General features: G+C 40.5%; 1 protein-coding gene across 1 annotated transcript in view; it reads left to right on the top strand.

Moving 5' to 3' along the window:
• LOC124306272 (protein Tob1-like) overlaps positions 1-19264 on the top strand; it is a 120157-nt gene that overhangs the window by 11173 nt on the left and 89720 nt on the right. The window contains exon 2 of the mRNA XM_046766786.1: positions 5817-5890. The gene's annotated coding sequence lies outside the window, so the exon portion shown is untranslated. The remainder of the gene's footprint in view (positions 1-5816; positions 5891-19264) is intronic.

Here is a 19264-nt window from a genome sequence, read left to right as displayed (position 1 = left end):
TGAAGCCGTCCGTGAGCTGTCACTGCACAGACTTTTTTAAACCCTTCGTTGACACCCCGGGTCATTTTGAGCTAGACGAACTTTTCATTGCATGCTCACCATTCCATAATTGAAAATTTTCCATCATTTTTTTTTAAACGATTTAATATTATACCTTTCAAATTTCAATTTTACAGACACATTAAGGGATACCTGAAGTATTTTATTGAATGTTTAAACTAAAATGAGCCCAGCGGGTTGTTAATGGCAGGTGGATGAAGCACCATGGAGGTCAAATCAACCCGGTGTGTCAAAATAGTGGCCAGAAATAAGTGTGTCAAAGAAGGATTGAGTAGGATTTTATCAGTTTATTTTACATGTGGATTACTGACGTTAATTGTCGGCCTCCGCTCTTGCCACGTGTTTCGCCAACCTCGTTGCAGCTTCCGCAACCTAATTGATAATCGAATCCGGCCATCTGCAGGGTACGTAAAACGCTCTGCTCGTTCCCCGGCGATTTTGAGCCAAACATCGTTAAACCCCGGAGGCGACTAGCGACTCTCACTGTGCACGTTCGCAAAGTGCAGTGCCAACCCGGATAAAGTGCATCCCTGCAAAGGCGCAATCCCTTTCCCGTAACTAGGTTATTCGGAAACCTCCAGCGGGTGTTGAACCTGCATGATCGAGTGCTCGAGATCAGGAACGCGAATTGAAGAGGAGAGGAGAGAAGAGAAGAGGTTCTGCTCTACCCTGATATACTTCTTTTCATCAGCACTGAAAACAAATATTGTGAAAATTGTTCTCAACCTTTATTCACGACCAGGACAAACCATTAAAGACATCATCGAGACTACTAAAATGGTGAAAATTGTTTTCTCAACTTTTATTCAAGACCAAGAGAAACCATTAGGGGCATCATTGATACCATGAAAATGGTGAAAATCGTTCTCAGCTGTTATTCAAGAACAGGACAAACCATTAAAGACATCATTGAGATCATGATAATGGTGAAACGGTGATGGTTGAACCATGAATCCATCGTCACAATGATGAGGAAAAGTATTCTAGGTACATGATTAAAGAAGCGGGCCTCGGAACCATCGGATCGTGTCGAATGGACTGGGCATAATTTCCTGGCAAGTCCCCTTCAGAGTTGGACGATTTCTTCCAGTGTACCGTATAGATTAGACCGCAGACAGCGGCGATGTTGACCCGGTCAGTGATAGCCTTGATTCCCAGTCCAGACTGTATTCCAGGAGAGCCAGCGAAACTCGGTAATGAAATTCAGGTGATTTCAATATCGCGATTCGTGGAAGATACGACGTGGGTGCAGAGGATGAAGGAACCGGGAGTACGCAAATACGCCCGAGGGTGGCGAGAAGCAATGGATGTGGAGGCACGAGACTCGGTGCGGATGTAGTGGATGGTGGATGGTGGATGGTGGATGGAAGAGCACACAACCGGATGTATTCGTGCCGGGTATACATAGGCGGCACGCGAAGCAATATCGCGTGGGGTATTTGTTATTCCACGATTCATAACTCAGCCGTTACTCATCCCACGGCTTCGACCGCGCGCATGGCAGCTTTTCTCATCCGGTGTTATTTATGCCGTTCCATGCAGACGCGTTGCACAGAACGCCCGTCTCCGATCATCCATACCTACCATTTCCATTTCTAACCGTCTATCCTCAGTCGTTCAAAACTTCCGGATATCATGTTCTTCATCGACGTTTTCGAGATCTGATTATCCTTTGAGGTATTATACGCAGTCGGAAGGACGAAAAAAAGCGAGTTTTCAAGGATTTTCCGCGAAGAGACGTTTCGATTTATTAATATAAAAATTTATACACATATTGGGGTAACGTTGAACTTTGGAAATAAGAAAACAAAAAAGATTCAATTAATATAAAGTAATATCTGGTCTTTGATCGAAGGATCGAACATTTGTCGGATCGTCATGAAATTTTTTGTGTACGTACTTGAACATAGCTACATTACGAAAGCGAATTTAAAAAAAAAAAAAACTATCTTTGAAACCCCTTAACACAAGTACAAAATTCTCGATGGATTTGGCAAATCGAATCCACAACGGCTCCTCTCAAATTCTCGTCCCTGTTTCATCGACCCTGAATTTTTTCCCCCTTCGCGTCAGATCAAAGACCTTCTTCATCTCTGCGGACAGTGTTCAAAAGCCAATGATCGCCTTGATCAGGGTTCACCGCTCACCATCGGGCGAAAAATTGTGGCTAGGGTGCCTCGAAGATTTCTGTCTTTTTTCCGCAGGTGGATTACAGACTGCACAAGGTGCTCGAAGCCGTCACTCACTTTGGCACCGACTTCAAAGCTCCGACACTTCTCTCTTCCGCATGTCTCGGTAAATTTTGCCTTGTCAGTGCTCAAGTATTATGCAACACACACACACACACACAGATCGGGCACGCTTCTATTACCTCTACACGTGATTCGACATTACACGGGGGATCAGCCCGCTTCAAAGGACGGCCATCGATTGACGTTCGTCGTTCGATGTTCGTCGAAAAATTTGGAAAACAAGGATGGTTTGTTACACGAACGCCGCTCTCGTCCATTCGTCGCCCCCTTTTACGTTTTAAATTTCAATTCAACACGTCGCTGGGGATTTTGGAACGTCGAAATTTTGCATGGATACCTGAAAATATGCAGGAAGTTACGGGGCGACACGCTCTTTCACCAGAATTTTGGTAATATCGTTCGTCAATGTTACGGTTCGATGGTAGCTGCTTGTAATTCTTCGAAAATTATTCACCCGCGGTTTTACAGTCACCTTCGCGAATGCTTTTCGCCTTCCGGATATCACACAACTCGTCGTTGTACGAAAATCGATAGCGGCCATTATCTGCTTATCCCCTTGAAATAAGTATATAAACGTTATTCCGGAAAAGGTGCCAATAAAAATAAATCCCCCATCCCTGCGGGGTGAAAAGGGCTTCCGGCGATCAATTCAAGGGGTGCAGCGAAACGTTTTGGAGGCGGTAATTTCCTTTTTCTACTCTTTTTCCGACGTTTCCCATACAGCCGCATGGCGGTAGAAATTTTACGCGAATTGGGGCAAATTCAAAGCATCGAAACCGAATGAATACTGGAAGGAATTCGGTTTGCACAAAAAAGAGATGAAAAAGAAAAAGTTTCTTTCAACGCTGATCTGCAGAGCCAAAGAGAATATATCACGGGAATTTAAATACGATAATTTATTTCCTGCAATTTTATTGCCAACTATGAAGTTTATACCCCTATTCGCGAGGCCAGATAATGTCGCTAACGATTTGTACCTACTCAGTGGTTTGTTCTGAAGCTTGGGTTTGGAAAAGTTGGCGAAGAATCCTGCTGGGTTTATACGATACACAAGCTCGAGCTTGTAAAGAATAAAAGCACTCGCTTTTTATCGTCGGCATTTCTTTTTCGTCGACGAGCGTTTTATCCGATGCTCAAGTTACGACTTCACCTCTAATTTCCAAATTTGGCAAATTTTCGAGTTTGATCGTGCGGACGCAGCGCGTTGAAATTTCTCAGTCACCGATACAATCAATCTCGAATAATAAAGCGAAGCTGAACATAAATCGAATGCGAAACAAGGGATGAATTTCGAAGAGGCAACGAAATCATCGCGAGTCTCCGCCGCTGACGAAACGACGTGTAATATCTTGGAGACATTAATATGCCAAAGACGATGATTAATGCCCAGAAGTTTGCGAAGACTCTTAAACCTCCTCGACGATTCTCCGCGGCGAATTCCAACCGCGAATTTGATAAAAATCTGCCGTTACAACTCGCGGAAATGGCGAATCTGAGGTACTGTTTCAGAGCGATTTTCCTCGCTCGCTGAGATAACAATTAAACGAATGTGAGCTCGGTTAGCATCGATTTGAGAATATCGTTTGATATCCTCGTGAGGTTCGGATCACGTCAGCTGTGTGAATATAAAAGCACTGCAAAAATGGGGTGAACATGTAGAGGCGATATTTGCAAAATGGCGAAACGGTAATTCAGTACCAATCGTAAATATTGAAACGTGCTTTTACTTTGTGAAATTGTTCGACAAGCGGACACAGCTGCTCCAAGATTTTGGACGATCCGTTTGAAAATGGGGGTGCGATCAGCCCTTGATCGTATCAACTTAATTGACATTACGTGTTCGGATTAATTACCGGCAACAGAGGGATGATTAATCGCCGGCAATTACAGCCAACGAGTGAAACGCGAGTTCTGTTTGGCGGATTTCCATCTGCTCGCTCGAATTGCCACTCGAAAATGTATGTACGTGGACGATAATATCGCGGGAATATCGGAAGGGTGAAAATAGTTGTCGAGATGCTGTGCAAAGGACGTTGGGATATTTCGCAGGGTAGTTTGAGAATTTGAAATGTGGCGAAAGCGCCTGATCGCGAATTATTTGCTGGCGAAACATGAAGTGAAGAAATTAAGCTTCGAACAAACAACAAAGTTTCGAATGGTCGGAAAGCCGGCGGATCAAAGTTCCGAAATTCAAGTTACGATAGAGCAAAATTGCGAATAATAAAGTTTCGACGGAGTAAAATTCCGAAAATTAAAATACACTTGCACAGCGTAGTTTGCTCAACGAGTGGGTGGAAAAAATGAGAGAAACCGAAAATCAAAATGAACGTTGAAATATCGAAACTCCAAAACAAAGATCTCATTTTCGCCCTTTCGGCGCTTTGATGTTTGGCCAAAGTTTGATTTCTCTACCCTAAGTTTCGCCACCAAGCAATTCGGAATTTGGCGCCCTCGGAAGGTTTCAAATTCGGAATTTCAACGACGAGACGATGACGAGCCGGGGTCCCGTCAACCTGACTAGGGATTAACCCAGCCTCCCCGTAATCGTGGTAATTATTTAATTGGGGGAGAAACCATTAAAGTTTATTAACCGCCTCCCTCCCTCCCTCGCCGCGCATCTCCAACTTAATTCTTCTCGAGGCGCGGCGCGAGGCGTGCCATAATTTTATATTTCGCGCCCCGGGATTATTATTCTGCGTTTTATTAATAAACTCAATCTCGAATTCATTATCCGCAATGTCATCTCAGCTCAGCCTCGAGTCACGGAGACGAAGCCCGTCCATCGAGCCGCGTGCTGATTCTAATTGACGTTGATTTTAATTCGATTCAGGGGTTGGCTTCGTCACGCAGCCGAATTCTATAGGCGTAACGTTGATTCGGCGCTGCGAAAATTTGCAAAAATTTTCACTGAGGTTACACGCGTGTAATAAAGTTTTTTAGTGGAAAAGAATTACTCAAACAAGGATCGAACAATTCGAAATCTAAAATTCTCTAAGGGAGGGGTGAAAAAACCATCCAGGTATAATGAATCGAAGTACGAATTTTCTTATACTGTTCTTCCTCTTTTTTTCATCTCTCACTATCGTCGTTTTTATTATTTTTTTTTTTTTTCTCTATCTGTCCCGGATCGAAAAAAAGGGAGCGAAAATGTAGGGAGGTGGATGATAAATTATTCGACAGAATATACGGACGGGCTGCAGGAATGCGGCGAGTGTTCAACGGCCTCGAATTTTATAGGGAGAAAATTGCAAAATTTTCATCTCTCTCACATCGATTCGGCTCTTTTCCGATCTTTAACGCCGAATTTTTGAACGAGATAAATTCGCCGCGTAACAGATTCTCGGTATGCCGCATTGCAGTTCATCTGCTGTTGCATAAGGGATGCAGAAAATATAGACCGCGGTAAACGAGAATCGAATAAATTCCATCACACGTTGTAATATGAATTTCAAATTCTACCGGCGAATATCCGAAATTGCATAATTTCCTTCCTTCTGTTCTCAGCTCTGCGGCCGTTCTCCATCGAAGCGTCGTTACAACAGGCAACCGGCAATTCCGAAAAGTCTGCTCCTGAGTCGGTGAGTGAAAAGTGAGAAAAAAAATTCTAATAATAATAATCTCCTAGGGCAAAGACGATTCTCAAATTGCGAGAGTGAAAAAATTTGATTTTAAACAGGATTGTTTATTACTAGAGCTCCGATTAATATGTAAATACATATTTTTGTGTTTAAATAATTTTCATTCCTTATTTGGTTTACTACGTGAAGTACGATGTTTGAAATGAGAAAATGTAGTTTTTAGTTTCCATATTTCAGTTTTTCAAGTCTATTTTATACGTACATATTTTCTAACTTTGAATACATATTTATCCGGGTCTTATTTATTACAGACATATCGTCAATTGTGTAAGAACATTATTACTGTTTAAAATTTAAACCGTTTACCAGAATTTGTTTGTTGAAAATGCGACCGTGGATTGTTTTTTCTTTTTATTTTTCACACTTCCGCGTCCCATCGTAATGAAGATTTCTCAATATCCATACACAGGTATATTTGGCTCGGCTTCGATTCAATTTCCGTTCCTTAACGATCAGGTCGCTTGTAACTCCGGGCAACCGAGACAATGGCGTCTTGGTTAAACTTTCAAAATTACAGCAGACAATTATCGGAGTTCCCCGACAAACTGGAGGATGGACAGATGCACTCCAGCTGCAACTCCGCGAGATTTATATCACGGGCTGATTGCAATTCCGTGCTGAAATCGATTTCCCGTACCGCGGAGAATTCGCGCCGATGTGTAGCTTCAATTTTTTAATTTTCCGTCTATCGTTTTATTCCTTTTACAAGTAGGTATGCAAAAGATTAAAAGTAGAAAATATCATTGGATTAAATCACAGGAATTTTTACTTCCGGACCGCGTTTAACCCTTTGAGTCGCACGTTATTCTCCTGAGACAATTTTTATAAAAAAAATGCTATTCACTGGTTCTTGGAGTCGATGACTAAGAGTCTGAAATGAGATTTTTAAAATTGAAGATGCTGGATCCAATATGGTGGACGAAACGTTATAATTTGATCGAATACGGTCAAAAAACTCCATGCAGAGGTTTTCAAGGTCACTGATTGAATTCGCCGTACTGATTTTTCGAAATCTGATTCCAGATTCGTAATCAGCGACCCCAAAAACCCCTGAACAGAGAGTTTTTTCTCCGGATTCGATCGAATTTAAAATCTTCGTCCACCATACTGGAACCGGAATCGTGAATTTTCTTAATCCGATTTCAGATTCGTAATCATCGATCACAAAAACTTGAAACTTATGTAAACCGTGTAAACGTGTAGAGGGGCGACTTTCTCGGAAATGAATAATTCCTTCAATTTGCACGATTTTTTTCAAACAATTTGTTTCTAGCAATAAAAATTTACGTTACATCGCAACAATTACTCGCGAGTATTGAAAACCCATTAGTATACTGTCTGAAATATCAAAAAACCTCAAAGAAATCGGTTAAAAAGTCCTCTGAATATACGAAAACATTGATATAAAACAAGTGGTAAGAATACTTGCCACTATGACTCAAAGGGTTAATTGTGGAGCTTTAGTACCGTCATTGATTTGCTCTAACAAATATCAGCCTGCGCCCCGCGATCTGAGGGGATGAATATTCAATGAAACTCTGTTCACGGACAATTTCACGCCCCTTTAAACAGCCTTTCAACGCCTCTCAGGTCGCCGAGATTGTATAATTCCCGACTGCAGAGGCTGCGCAAAACTTTGACGATAAATTCAAAATAACCGCCTGGCGAAGATCGCGCACCTTCTCCAAATTTATGTAGTACATGGCCAAAGCTCTGCAGCTAAATTGACCCTCTCAGATTTTAAAACAGAGTTATTAGTTTTCCTTTATGAAAGGAGAGCAAAAAAAAAAAAATAAACAAAAAAAAAAAAAAAACTTGCATTTTCTAACTTGTATTTATTTTCGTAACTTAGGTTCTTTCTCTCGCACCCTCAATTTCCAAGAAATTATGAGTTACAACAATTTCACGAAAGACCTGAAATTCTTACTCCGTGTTCGATTTTTTCTTTTTCCATTTGGAAATTGTTGCGAAAAAAAAGAGACGATACTTTAAGAAACGGGGATAAAGGTCGATTGGATATTTCGCTCTTCTTATAGCTTACGTTAGCTGCTAAAAAGGCAATTTTAATGTTGTTTACAAAAAAAGTGACGACAATTTATTGATCGAGCATACATTGCACAGGAAAAGAACCGATGTTACGACACGTATAATATCACGCACGCGTTTTCTTGTGTACCGTGATAATTATTACCTGAATATATAATTAGGACGCCTGAGCGTCTTCCTCGTTTTATTTATTTGTTTTATTTTTTCCATCCTGCAAAGTTTCGATTAATTATAGTGTAAAATATACGAGGTGAGAATCGTTACTTCACGCGGTATAAAAATAACCAAATATACGCGCGGTAAGTGGCGCTAAACGATTCGCAAAATTCTATCTATACATAAAATTTGCAAATATCGCTTCTGCGTCTCGAAATATACCTTCATACGTCATTTTTTTTTTCCCGCTTTTTCGCACCTCTGATTTGAGTGGCATATATGCGTAATGCTATACGTATATCCGTATGGAAGGCCGCTTTAATAATATCGTCGGTACGTGTGGTTAGATTTGTTTCGTTAAATATAGTATCCAGTATTTGAAAAAATAAAAAAACAATTTTTCTTCCACAGCTTTTGGTACGTGATGTTTTTATTGTCCATCTGAGAGTACAATGAGAATGAATTGATGTTATTGGTAATCTTGGACTACGTATTGTAAAAAAAAATAGATGTAACGAACGAAATCTGCGCGCGTAAATCGAAATTTAGGGACGAAAAACAAAAATTAGACAGGATGATGAACGACAGTTCGTATCTAGCGACAAGTTTCCTTTGAAAATAAAACGAAGAATTTTTGTAAGTAGATCATTTGTATCGGCCGTCAAGTTTTATGTTCAAATTTTTCTTCTTCAACTCCAATTTCATTTACAATCTGTGGATAGATGGACGGATTGCAATCATGGATCTATGAATTACGTTGGATTAGAATAAAATTCATTGACTTTCCCGTACCTATGTATAAAAATAATATGTATCAGTTGAATATTATAACGTACACCGATATAGAATTTTTGAACTCGTAGAAAAAATGTCTCGGTAACAAAAAACGGACAAAAACTTACAGCACACATATTCTCCAAGGAGCTTGAATTAAATAAAAGGTATTCCATGCTTAGTTGAATTTTAATTGTCCAGTCGCGAGTTCAGTTTTTTCACGCCGTAATTAATTGTCCCTGAAAGTACATAGCTGGTTGTAATTCTGAGGATGGTAGCGAAGAAGCTTTTTCCCTCGTCTGAATTATTCGCAAGGTGAGAGAGAGAGAGAGAGATCCACGATCCATTTGGTTTTTCGCGTTGTTGGCAAAGAGCGGAACGTCAGCGGTTGTCGAGCCTTGAATTCTCGACAAAAGTGGCTCTCGTTTGTGCGAATGGATTTCGCGAATACCGTATTCGCAGCGGCCCGTTTAACTCCAGAAACGAAATGCTTACCTCCCAGCGATTTGTCCTCCGAACGTTTACCGAGTGTAAGATTTTATTTAACCGCCCACATGATAAACTCGCCGTTTCAAAGCCGTTCAACGGATGGAGAAAAATTTTCATTTCCTTACGCACCGAGCTTAACCCTTTCCGGCACGGCGTCTTTTGAATCGGTCATTCAAGATTTATATATTCAATTTTTGATATATCGATGTCATTTCTTGAATTTTGAAAATTTCTCAGATCTGACCGTATTTTTGAAATTTTACTCCAAGGAAAAATGTATGTTTCAAAGTGTTGAAAGGTGGGTCAAAATTTGTCTTGCCACTTTTTCTTCAATTCTTTAATATTTCCTTGTCTTTTCTTTTATCGCTTACGATCTTCCCACGTTTTTTAAAACGTTTTTTACACACTCGTCACTCGGCCAGGTGTCGTGCGAAAAATCTAACCTATAGCAGAGAAATTCGTTATCAAGAACTTTTATCACCTGCGCAAGTTTGTCTTGCTTAATTGCTGGAAAATTAGACGATAATTACTCGGCTTCTTGACGTTTTACTATTTCCAATACTCTCCGATCGAAGAAGTAGATGGAGATCGGGGGGAAGAAAAAAAATTGCTTTTACAGCTGAATTGGCGTTCGGCCAACCGTAAGCCCGTGTATTTACGTCATTCCATTTGGCAATTTGTGGTGAACTTTCCACTCAATTTCCCCTCCTGTCACAATCAACACGCGACAACCTCTCTCTCCCTCTTTACGCCATTTTCCCACGCAGACGCCGAGGAAACGCGAGCGAATTGACGTCTTCGTTTGGCAATCACCGCGTTTACACCTCGTTTCTGCAGAAAAGCAATACCTCATGTCTGTAAAATTATGCATAACCGATGACAAACAATCGCCGTTCGTGCAGAAAATTTCATCATAATCGAGATTAGAGACTTTTCATTAATATTTATCACTGTTATCACAGCAATCATTATTAAATAGCTATAGCACCGTTATTGTTTTACTCAACATCGAAGTTTTTCCACGATAACGATAACTGGAAACGTGATATTTATTTATTTATTTATTCTAATCAGCGAAGACGCGCAGTTTTTTAATGACCGAAAACTTTCTGCGATATGATAATAAAACGCGTGTCGATCAGCGAAATCACCTGCCCCCAGAAATCGCAAAGCTTTTATCAATTTTGCACGTATAGTACGATATTATACGGGAGAGAGGTAGACACCGAGTCACAATAAATATGAGCTATATATCACTTGACTCTGTACAAGCTGTCGAAATCCTGATCAATTTACAGATCGATCGATGTCCGATATAAGCTTCTACCCGTTATCCCGTTAGATAATCGACGGTTCGATTAGCGATAAGGTTTATTGCGTCGAAGTTTCGTCAAGGTTAAAGATTTTATCCTCTATATCCCCGAACATTCCGCAGTTATACATCCGGTCGATAATTATCGGCCAAAAGGATAAACAAATGACTGAATAGACAAATAAGCAAACTGGGTAAAAGTTGGTGAAAATAAAGTTGACGCTGATATCAGAGATCGATAAAAAAAAAAAAGAAAAAGATATTGTAACGCGACGAAAAATTTGCTTTCCGCAATTCCTTCCTACGGAATTCAATGCGTTTAATTGAAAATAAGAGTAACGTTGTGTTTGCGTTTCGGACGACTTTGTTCGGGGCGGTCTGCCCTTCGCGAATTTGTTTGTTCGGGGTGGCTTATATTCCCAATCCTCCTGCAGCGCTGTGTACATTCGGCCTTGGCCTTTCGCCCCCTCACCCCCCTCGCCGCCGTGCCACCCTTCTTCATCCCCCGCAGAGTGTGTGTTTGCCTGACAAAGGGAAGCCCGGATAGGCGTAACCAGGGCGCGAAGGCGGAGCCGGGAATTGTACTTCGGAATTCAGCCCTGGAAGCCCTGCAGGGTTGCCTGCCTGCCTGGCTGCTCGGCTGCGGTCTCTCGTTTTCGGTCTCCCACCTGCCCGGACTCCACGCCTTCGAGTCTCGAGCACCCCGAGGCCTCTGGCTGACGGGACCACGGGAACTGTGCTTCAATCTCGAAGGGTTCGCGTCGAACCCGAGAAGCCCTGGGGAATTGGGAAGGACGAGGGGGGAGGAGGCCGCTGAATTAGCGGGAGCTGATCCGTTTCACGTTGGGAGAAAATCGAGTGGATATTTTTAATATCGCGGTGCCAGTGCCGAAAGGGCTTGCATTTATTTTACGCCCTTTTCGATTTAGAGAGCTATCTGAAACCAAAAGGGCGTGTGAGATTTTTTTTTCTTTCCTCTTGTACTTCATTGACAATCGTTCCGTAGACTTATTTTCAAGCTAAATATCGAGAAAAAAAGTTAGTTTAAATCCAAAATGGCGTATGTATATTTTTTTTTTAAACAAGTTCACGAAACGATTGGCAGTGAAAAAAAAATTATACGTTATTTTGACTTTAAGCTTGGAAATACGCTGTTTTGGTTTGAAAATTATTATTATTTTATAACATGGGATTTGAAATATTTTTATGATCGTTGATTTTTTCGCGGATCTACAGTCTGCGAATGAGCAAAAATGAGCCCGTTGCTCTCTCACTACTTTTTTTGTTGACAGTTTCAAAAACATTTTCATGCATATGAGAACTCGTCGATCGGTGTCTGTACTTGGTTCAAAAATCGGATGTAAGGTCGCATTTTCGTTGTTTTCAAAAGTATTTGGCAGTTGATTAGCTATCCAACCGATCTGAATTTGTATTTTTCTGGTTAAAAAAAGAGGATTATCAGTTGGTTCGGATTTTGGAAATCTGTTCCCAAGTTGATAATCAGCAATTCCGCAAACCCCTGCGTACAAAATTCTGAGACCGAATTTACCATTTTTAAATTTTTTGGAAACCGTATTTCCTCCGCCATTTAGAATTCTCAAAATTTGACCTCAGATTCGAGTTTAATAGATTTTTGATCGTAAAACTCCGAAGAAGAATGGCCGAAGGGTTTTGTCCACAGAATTTCCGGGAAAAATCGGTTTTATTCTAACGATACCGAAAACCGGTTAGGTAGCTGTAGAAACTTAATTCCTGATTGAGAATTGAGGATGTGTCGCGTTTAAAGTCCAGACGACGTGTCGAAACGAGAAACGAAGGATTAAAATCAGTTTTGATAATCTTTGATCGATAATCTGAGAGAGCTGATCACATCATCGATCACCTTTTGGTAATTAGGTACCACATTTTTACACTAAATTGCGTCTTATTTCAATAACCTGAAAAAGCTAATTTTACGATCAATTGGAGAGAAGTTAAGAAAAATTTAAAATTTCGATCAAAGATTTATAGATACAATTCAATTACAGACAAAATGAGCTGTGCAGATTTTGTCAAGTTTCTTTTGTCCAAAAAAGGCGGAACAATATGATCTGTGAAAAGTTTGTACGCTTTCCGCGTAACGAATGTTAGAAAGCATTGCTTGGACCTTGCAGGTGGATTTGTTAAGTCTACATTTCGGATCTTCTTCGTTCACAGACAATTTCGCGATGACTTTAGACGTACCGTAGATCCTTAATCAACAGGTGTCGAAACCGGCGTAACAGATCAAAACTTGGTTTTATACGTCTGGCGGAGTGTTTTCACCGTTTCAATTCAATTTCTACCTCGTGAGGGGAATTCGAAATTCAACCCCAGTAGGTTGCCCGTAACGAGGAAACGAATACGGGGCCTTTATTTCACCCCGAAGGTCCACGAGGGCCGGGACTCTACGATGTCGGGAAGTTACGCAGGGTGCCTTAGTGTTATCGGCCACGATCTCGTAGCGGAAAAAAGAATCTGCAAGTTCGAATCAACTGCCGAGCTTCCGCCGGTAGATCCTCTTCACCTGATTCCGGTTTCGCGGGATCGAGGCCTCTGAACCTATTTCCCCGTTATTTATAACGCGTCGTTCACGTTTCTCACGTGAAAGCCCAAACCCGCCCTTTGCTTTCGCTCTACTGTCGGGAGTTTAGACCACGATGATAATGGTAGAATAGGATTATAATTCAGGAGCAATCACGCGATCCGAAAATGCCTGCATCGATCACCGTTTAGGCATAAACGCATGGAACCCCTGCCCACCGATATCAGAACTAATCGATAACTTCCGGTTAGGGTATGGAAATATAGAATAGAATGGAACGGAATGGAAGGCATCGCTCGCGTGATACTCCGACACAATTGTACGTCGGTGGCTAAGATATTACGAGATAAAATTCAATGGGCCAATTGTCCGGACAGATTTAGAGCGCGAAGAATATGCGAACCGTTGGCCGTATTAAGTACCTTTAAGAGGGGGGGGGGATTAGTTTTTTTTTAAAGAAAATGAAAATACTTGGAGTGATTTGAATTTGAGGGCTTTGTTATTCATGGCTTCAAGGATATTTTGGAATATGTTCATTTAAATTAATAACAAAATGGCGGCATGGCGCGTATAAGTAGCGAAAGACTCCGAACTCGAGGTTTTTTGCAGTGGCGCATCTTCTGACATTATCCAACTTGTAACAGATTGAAAAAATATTGAAATGTTGAAGAAAAGTTTCTTTCAAATATAAATAGTTTCCGAACAGCAAATTCCATTTCTCGATCATAGTATTGTTGAAAACATTTTTATAAAAAAATGTTGGGATTGAAATTCAAGAATCTAGCCACGAGCTCGAATCGATAAGCAGGTTTTAAAGATTCTGTCGCAACTTCAAGTCGATCGGATAAAAATTGACCGAGGAATCTTCGCCACCGGATTGAAAAATTTTCCAATACAGTAATAGAATTATTTCATTGAAACTTCAAGCATGCAAATGAACGATATTTGAAGAACATTATGTAAAATTTTCATTCGAAAATTTGGGAAATTCAGCCGTTAAGATCAAAAAATATTTGGTTTTTTAATTTCAGATGAACCTATTTCTGTTTCTTGAGAAACCAGTTCTCGACGGCTGAATTAGCAAAATTTTTGAATGAATTTTTCATAAAATATTGTCCCAGTATCGTTCTTTTATATGCTTAAAGTTTGAATAAAATAATTATTTTCTTACATCCAATTAGAAAAAAAAAAAAAAAAAAAATTTAACGAAGTATGTCTTTTTACGCTCTTCAAAATCCATGTAAGCACCTAAAAATGGACTCAAGAAAGCAGATGACCGATGACTAAACTTAAGAACTTTCTTCGTTGTTCAATAAATAAATTCAACATACATGTATAAAAAAGCAGCAAAAGTTTTCTCTCACGTATTACCGCGAGTCCGTAGGCTTCTTTTTCTTACGGTAGAAATCTGCAAGGACGAGCTTCTCGCGTTGATTAAGAAGCCGGGGGCGAGGAATTAGGAAAATAGAACCGATGAATAGTTTTCGAGCTTTAATGCGGAGTTGATTATTCATCCGATACGCGAGGATGGGAAAATCTTGTCTAGGTTTCAATAATGCAGGATGGAATAAGGACGAAGGCGAAAGGTCACGCTCGGCAAATACGCACTCGTATAAACGAGAAGTCAAATTCCCGGGGGAAATTTTAACCTGGTATATTTTTCCCCGCCCCGCAGTACCCGGTCGTGGAAGTTCGAATCCTCGTCCTTTTCACGGGAGGGGGAAAATACTTGGGGAAGAAAGGATAACTCCGCACGGTTATATTAATAATGAGAAATTGGATTAAATCGAATCGCTTAAAAGTCTGTCGCGAAGCTTCGCGCGACTCGCGTTGAAATTAAATTCTCGTTAATTAACCCACATTCCAAACTCGAGGCGAAATTCCATGAAGTTGGCTTTTCATTCGGGGCTTGGAGAAATTTTATCGACAAAGAGGCGCCGCCGCCGCCGCCGCCGCCGCCGCTTTTCGGAAAACGAAATTTCTCCTCCCGCCTCATAATGCGAACCTTATACGCTCCGAAAAACACTCGCGAAATTCTACCGCTCCCATCAAATTGTATAATATAACTCGTACAATACGTTCTCTGAAGTGGAAGGACACCAAAGACGGTCGAAAGAAACGAATGTGGAAATAAGAGTACGAAAAAGTAAGAAAAAAGTGATAAAAAACATTCTATTCAATAACGGAATTTCACGTCGTTTATACGATACGTGTGTTGCACGATCTTTGCGGTAACCGATTTACTTGCAACCATCCCACGAATCGAATTCAATTTCACATCAATCGCTTCACCTTCTGGCAAAAATGATCGCCTTACTTACGCTTGACTCTGCTCTGACAGATAAATTGAATTTGTAATTCTCTGCCCTAGAATTTCCTACCGACAAACGATTATTGGCCTGCAGACTTAAGGGGTTACGCGCAAATTTGGAAAGACGCCCCGTAGCGAAATGTTTTTTTGAGAGGCCAACTTTTCGTTAAAAATTAATACTTTCCTTATTCCTTCGATCAAAGACCAGAGATCATACCTTGTATTAACTAATTATTCCTTGTTTTTCGTTTCGGACGGTCTATAGCAGCTTGAAAAATCACTAATTTTAAAAATAAAAAACACTAGCACCAAGTTCAACGATTAAATGTTGATATTAATAAATTGAAACGTCTCTTGGTGAAAAATCCTTGAAAAATCGCTTTCATCGGCCTCCTGACTGGGTATGTAACCCCTTAATTGAAACACGTTCGAGTTACTATACCTATATCGGATCGTGGATTTCAGATTAATTCACGCAACTCTGCAGAATTCATAAAACTTTCTAGTACTGTCACAGCTGCACAGTTACACGGTATAACGTATATACAGGTATACATAATTATTTTCAGTCTGAGGCGAAACGTGAACCGTAGGTATTACAGGTATACATATATCCATGCATTATACATTAGATTAAAATTCAGAGACCCGGAATTCGTTGGATTTTTGCCAAAGAGAACGCGAGCGTCGCTTCAGGAATATAAGACGAATAATGGAATCTAATCGATACTGCTATAATAGATCCTTGACTATCGTGGAAATTGAGTGCCTAGGTACAATGCCGAGCCGACGAACGAATAGCGAACGATTTTTACTTTTATCTTATTTATTTATTTATGTTTTTTCCTATTTGCGCAAAAAATTGCGTTGCGAAACATAATTGCATGAAGAAAATTTTTACCGCGAATTTTCAATCCCTTGGGGTAAACATGCGCGAGTTTGATTCGCGGTCAAGGACCGCTCGAATATATACGCGAAATGTTGCCAATTCCCGATCTTCTCGAAATCCCGGAGGGCAGGAGTTCGCTCGAGAAAATGAAGACCTTCACTTCGTACCGACTTCATCGTGTTTACTCAAGAATCCGAAACTCGGTTTTCTCCTACCGTAAAGTCGCGCAGTCAGAGTCGAGAATTTATAACCACGTAGCGAGTTTCAGCCGTACTATTATAAAATATTGCCCAGGACACCGTGAGAAGATAACGAGCGTAATTATCCTTGACCTCCACTGAGAAAAATTGAATTTGTTATGGTAACTAGAAAAATTCAGTAAAACAGGTATCGTTGAAAAAACTGTTTGATTATCGTTCGAATAACGAAAAACGAGGTACGCCTAACCATTTTGCGCTATCGTCGATACTTTTTTGGTAATCGCAACGCAAAATCAGTTTGCGAGGTTTACTCTACGTTTTTAGTTAAACAAGGCTTTAACGTCAATTTATTGCTGCGCGAGCATTAAATTTTCGCAACAGTCGCAAGAAAATATAGTAACAGTAACCGTAGTGAGAAAGAATAGTAACGGATACCAGACTTTCCGGTAACGGCTGAAAAACTAATTTTCATTTTCTACCTAGAACTATATTTTTCGGTTGTGGTAAAAAATGAAAATAGTTAAGGACTGAGCGGTAACCGGAACTAAAAATTTCTCTCGGTGTCGTTATAGGTCCCATTTTCTTCTCTTCTGGTCCCCTTTTTTTCTTATTAATTCACACCTCATGCTTTGCAGGGTCAAAAACAAGCCATCGCTGCACCGTCTTTTAAATCTTTCATGGTTCTGGTCGATCGCGATTCGCGCTGATCCATCGGCCGGCAATAAATCGTGGATAATACGTATCGCAGATATGGCAGCGAATATTCGATGCTCTTTTACGAATTCACGTGGAACGCAAGGCGATATATACAACCATTGTCAATTTCCATTGCAGTTGCAGGCCGGGAATCGATGTTGAATATCGAAGAAGGGATCCGACGAATCTTCGTCGAGGAAAAATACGCGACACTCGATTCTTCGTCGTGTGGAAACGTTTTAAATTATGTGCGGGAATTCGCGCCGGTTTGCACAGGTCTTGTCTCAGGTTATTTATTTCATAGAACCGACACGTGTGTTCGAAATTTCAAAAGTCGGATTGAAATTAATTCAATCAATAAGAACCATCTTCGATGAACGATATTGTGTCCGGGTATAAAATTTGAATTTACGATTTATTCTTATTTAAGCATGTCAACTTCTGCGGTGGCTTTTGAATATTGCATTATGGGTTTACATGGAAGAATTATCGCCAGCTAACGCGCGACGATACTCGTCGAATTTTCAAACCCATAACTCGGAGAATTGTTTTAATCCCGTTTTTTTGTCTTACTTCTTTCTATTTCGTTACATGTTTCAAAAACGCAATAATCTGCCGTACAGAATATTTAAAATATGAAAATGTCGAAATGTAGAAGAATCAAAATTTTGGCAGGTGAAGTATTATAGAAAATAAAAATGTAGAATTGTCAAAATTGTGCGATATTCTAATTCATCCCGACGTTTCGTAGATTTTCCGTAGCGTTAACATTTCCATAACACGATCCATAAGGTGTTCCGAGAAAAAAAAATCCTTTCTTAAACGCGCGTCAAAATTTTGTCGGAGCATCTCAAATAGAATATCTCAGCAAAATATGATGTTTAGAGGTGCCTATTTTATTTTTTCATTTTCCATTTAAATGACACGGAAAAAAATCGATGCGCGTTGGAGAAGAAAAAGAGAATTTTCGCAATATTCTACATTTTCAGTCCCACCCGTTCGAGTCAGTCCATCGACTCGCGAGGCAAAAACTGGTGGGCGTAATTGCAGCGTGACTCTGAGGTCTGCAAATCGTTTCCAGTTCAATTTTGTCTCGCCGTAAGAATTCACCGTGGAATTGATAAGCAGCAGACACGGAAGTCGGCGGCGAGCCCAGAAAGAGAGACTCGAGTAATCCAATCTCGGTGCGAATTTATCCTTCTCAGCTCGTCGTCATCACCGTCATCACCGTCATCATCGTCACCGAGACTGCAATCACGACTTTCAATTATTTTCTTCACCGCCAAAAGCTCTCATCATCCTTCGGTCGCAATCTCGCGCTGCGGTTCCACTACGAAGCTTTCGATTCCTTCCGCCTTGTGCAATTTTTATACACTCAAAATTGAACCCACGATAAATTTTTATACATCGTTTTGCGAACATCCCGGCATTTCTATCGCGAATCGCCGGTTTATCGGGACGAGAAGTCTTTAGACCGCCTATTATTCTAGCATGAAATTTAATCTTTTGCAGCCGTGAGGGGTGAAGCGTAGCGAGGAGGTAAGAAAAAGCACAGTCAGGCTTTACTTTCGGAAAGTGGAAGCCACTTTACGAGCATCTCCATTAGTCTTTTGGGCCGGAAGATTCCCTGGCTAGCAGTGAAGAGTTTCTTTATTTATTATACCTATGTTTTATTTTCTCTCCGTCGTTTTCTCGCATGTATATACATACATATATATAATATACATATATATCCCTGCTTTTTTACACTTTGGCTTTATTTTCGTCAACTTTGATTTCGTTCTCATCTTACCTACCTCGCAGACGTTTATGACGTATTTTCACTATTTCCAACGCAAAGGTCCGGGGTGCAAAAAGTTTTCATTTTATGCAAGGTTC

This window comes from Neodiprion virginianus, chromosome 5, assembly GCF_021901495.1.
Source record: "Neodiprion virginianus isolate iyNeoVirg1 chromosome 5, iyNeoVirg1.1, whole genome shotgun sequence".
Classification (NCBI taxonomy): Eukaryota; Metazoa; Arthropoda; class Insecta; order Hymenoptera; family Diprionidae; genus Neodiprion; species Neodiprion virginianus.
The sequence above is the reverse complement of the archived record's forward strand: the minus strand, read 5'-3'. Positions and strand labels throughout refer to the sequence as shown.